Source organism: Etheostoma spectabile, chromosome 9 (genome assembly GCF_008692095.1).
Source record: "Etheostoma spectabile isolate EspeVRDwgs_2016 chromosome 9, UIUC_Espe_1.0, whole genome shotgun sequence".
Classification (NCBI taxonomy): domain Eukaryota; kingdom Metazoa; phylum Chordata; class Actinopteri; order Perciformes; family Percidae; genus Etheostoma; species Etheostoma spectabile.
The window spans coordinates 11,584,362-11,588,686 of NC_045741.1; the positions used below are offsets into that span (position 1 = coordinate 11,584,362).

The 4,325-nt window shown below is 35.9% G+C and overlaps 1 protein-coding gene across 3 annotated transcripts in view; it reads right to left on the reverse strand.

The window, feature by feature from the left end:
* syde2 (synapse defective 1, Rho GTPase, homolog 2 (C. elegans)) overlaps positions 1-4,325 on the reverse strand; it is a 46,674-nt gene that overhangs the window by 7,586 nt on the left and 34,763 nt on the right. The window lies entirely within an intron of this gene.

Genomic DNA, 4,325 nt, shown 5'->3' on the forward strand with positions numbered 1-4,325 from the left:
TGTGTGTGTGTGTGTGTGTGTGTGTGTATTTATAGGTGTCTGTGTAAAGAGGAACGCTATGTCATATAAGTTTAAAAGGCTTATAGAATGATAAAATCACCTTCAAATGAAGCATGCTGTTGATCAAAACATTTAGAAATGAAAATGACCCATAGTTGTCTGCTGTCCCAAATGCAACTTCATGAGTACTTCAGGGATTCAACATTGTTTGTTCACAAATAAATGTTTGAAAGACTTTTATGACAGAAAACTAACAACAAGCAGAGTGAAGCCTGTGAGCCAGTTCAAGCAGTTTATGTGTTGTGCTGCTGCAAACCCAATGTGTAATACTGTACTCAACATACACTAATTCACCCACACTGAATCCAAATATCCAACACACTCAATGCAATTAAGCACTTTTGTTCCACAACGCTGCTGCTTCTTGAACATTTCAGAAGCAAGATCACCTGCCAACAGTCCAATCATGTTGCTTCAAGATGGCTTTGTTGAGGTAAAGTCATACAGCTATGGCTGCTTGTGTTCCACAACCTAGTGTTTTTGCCACTTATCTTATCAGCTGTTCAAATATGCATTTCAAGCCAGCATAAGAGATTTCCTGTCTTTGCTGTCCACACCTATGGAACTTGGCGACTTTATCCAAAAGGCTTATTTTCTACTGAGATGCCAGAGATTGCTGCTTTCTACACCAAGCGCTTGTGCTAACATGCTTATCATTTAATGTCTTGACTCTGTTTGGGTTTTGTGTATTTGACAGCATCCATGTGCTATACTGCTGCAGTAGAGATATATTTCACACAAAGGCAGTGTGTTTACTTTTCATATATACATCTAAATATAAAATATCTGAGATTCAAACCTCACTTCAATTTGATTTTAGTCGTATTCAAACATGGTTATCTTCTAATCTGCTTTTATTGAATAATAAGAAGTCTTATAGCATGCTTTTTGCAACTAGATCTGCACTACATAAGCAAAATAACTCTCTTGAGGTAAAATTTTTGGATGGTACACCTTTAACATATGTTAAGGAGTTTAAATATCTGGGCCTCTGGCTCGACTCCCAACTTACCTTTAGACCTCATATTAATTCTCTTGTGAGAAAAATAAGTTGTAGCTTAAGAATGTTATATCGCTCAATTAATTGTTTTACAAAACAGATCAGATTAAAAATTATTACCCAATTATTATTACCTATAATCGATTATGCAGATGTTGTTTACCAGAACACAGCTGAAACCAATCTTAAGCCTCTGAATGTGATTTATAATAGTCTTTGCAGATTTGTCCTGAGGTGTCCATTCAGGACGCATCATTGTCAAATGTATCAGTCGTTGAATCTTTCTCACTAAATGCTCGACGTCAGTTTCACTGGCTGCAGTTTGTTCACAAATGTATTTTTTCAGATTACCCATTTTATCTGAAACAACATTTGATTGTATATCAATCATCCTATAGCCTTAGAGACACTGACCATCTTTTCTTTTCAGTACCAACATTATCTAAGAATTGGGGGAGAGCTTTTAAATTAAAGCCCTTCCGATTGGAATGGTTTACCAAGGTCTTTTAGAGCTCTTTCCCTTTCACCAGTTTAAGAGTTCTTATAATTATTTGCATACAAGCTGCAATTGTTTTTCTCATACTTGATATTCATAATTGATACTTATACTTGATTTTATTTTATTTATTATTTAAATGTTTTTGTTTGTTTACATGTATGTACACGTACAGTATGTATGCGTATTGTGTGGTTTGTATAGAATATATTGTAAGTAACTGTGAAACGTATGTGCGCATGTATCTTTATGTGTGTATACTTGTACATACTAATGTATATTTATTTATTTCTTAAACTGTTATTATTTATTAACTATAACTGTTTTGTTTTTTTGTTTAATATTTATTGGTTGGAATGGGAAGGATATGGGTGATTTTGGTGTGATGGAGTGCTTTTGTTTTGTTTTTGTTTGTCAGTATGTGCGTATGTTTGGGGTGTATTTTATTTTATTTTTATTTTTTTATTTTTATTTTTATTATTCCCCTCAAGCTGTTTTGTTAATTGTCTTGTCTACATGTGAATGTACTGTATATTTTCTTTGACCTTAGGGACCCCCTCGAAAACGAGATGTCACATCTCAAGGGATTATTCCTAATAAAGAATTTCTAACATCCTATTACTCCTAAACAGCTAAGTTTATTTTTTTTTATGATTTACAGTTCTACTGCACTCAGTTGAGCTCATTGCTATCTAAGCTCATACCCATGCACTGAATATGTTGATAAAGATGAACGACAATTATGTGTTGACTTGTTTATGAATGGTTGAAATGTTGAAATGTTTTAATGTGGGCTCTTGGAAAATTATCCAATGAGCTAAAAGAGATCCAAATTAAAAAAAAAAAAATTTTCTGCTTATAAACATAACATAATGTTAGATAATTGTTTGCTTTGATAATTGTTAGCCATTAATATTTGTTATTTTAACATAGATACTTTAATATGTATCTGCTGCATAGCCAATATGCCTTATCATCAATCAGTTGAATAGCTGGATATACTGTAGATTTGTTATATAATGTTTGGTGCATAGCAAGTGTCAATAAACTGTAAGAAGATGAATGAATAGAAAAAATCACCTTTGCACCACTATGGTGTAACAATTCTTGCAAAAGATTGGTTCTAGAGAGCAGAACAATAGTATGTTTGAGTGTAAAAGCAGGTAAAAAGACATACGTATCTATGTCAAGGACAATCCTGTTGGTAGAAATTCACCAAATAGTGGCACAATGCGCTTTCGTAACTGATTCTGATTAGGATGCTGTAAATAGGAGCTCCTACTTTATCACTTCTACATCACTGTTCCCCTCCCATACACCCGAGGTGTTTTTGCCTCTTGCCTTCTATTTACAGCAAACTAAAGAGTCACTGTAAATCTGCTGACATCTCTTTAGGCCCACTAAGGAGAATGGAGGGCACAACTTTAACACGCTCACTTTTTAATCCCTGTAAATCCCCACTCTGCTCTTTAAGGGAGCCAGAAGCTTAAATCTTTACAGTCTATTCCTAACTGGCATTGTGGCTCTATCACCCAATTATCTCATGACGTAAACAGACAAATGTTTTAAAATAAACCTAAAATGTCAGTGTTTTTAGGTCCTAGATCTACTGTTACATGAACTGATAAAACACAAACATATAAAGGTAAATAATACATGTTGTACTGTTTGTGCCAGCTACCTTCTAAACCGAAAAAATCCCCCCCCCCCACACACACACAGATATAGATACAGAGATATTGTGCATTCCTGAGGCAGGCAGTAGTGTCTCTGTCTGAAGAAAAACAACTCATACCAAAACAAGCACAGTGGTGCACTATGTCAGCCCTCCTACCTTAGGTAGACCAACACAACGACAGCTATAGGGTCAGCAGGGTCAGATATTCAGACTTTAACACGGCTTCAGGCAAACATGCACTTAAAACTTCATGAAATGTCTCTGCAATTGAACCCCCAATTAAACCCAATTGAAATTGCAAGTGAACCCCTGCACCCTCTGGGCCAGCGTAGATGATCTGTGCCGACACGTTTTCACGTTTATTTTCAGTTCTGATTCACATCTGTTATCATTTATCTTCATCACGTTTGGTATGGAATCTGGTATGAGCAGAATGCGATAAGAACACATAAACACAAGATACATTCTCTCTCCTTAACACCCCTCTAGACATGCTGATTTCTAAATCTGATTACACAGAAATGCTTTGTGAACATCCTTCGGCTTTTCGTTGTAAATCTTTAAACGTGCCTGAGATAATAACAATCTGCTTGTTTCATCGCAGGAAAAACAGACTGTCTGGAAGTAAAAAAAATGTTCACCCTTATCTCTGCAAAGTGAGTGTGCAACTAAAATGCAGAGAGGTACCACTTGATTTGTCATTTGTTTGCCTTAAATGGAAATTCAACTCTGACCTTGGATGTGCTGTGAGGCAGATCATCTAGACACAACAAAAGCAGGACTTCTTAACGTAACCACTGCTTTATGAAACAAAACATCCTCTGTAGGCCTAGCATGCAATGTATCAGAATTACCATGTGTGTTTAGGCTGTTTTCATTTCAATAATTTTACAAAATAAATGCATCAGTCAGTCATACCTTGTGCTCATGTGCTTTTGTTTGTCTAAAGTGAGGAGAATACAGCCATTCAGGTAAATCATTAACCTGCTATGAGTCAGTTAGTAATGTTTACTTTTGTGTCCTGTTGGTGCCCTGATCCACACACACACACGCGCACACACACACGCACGCACACGCACACGCACACACAC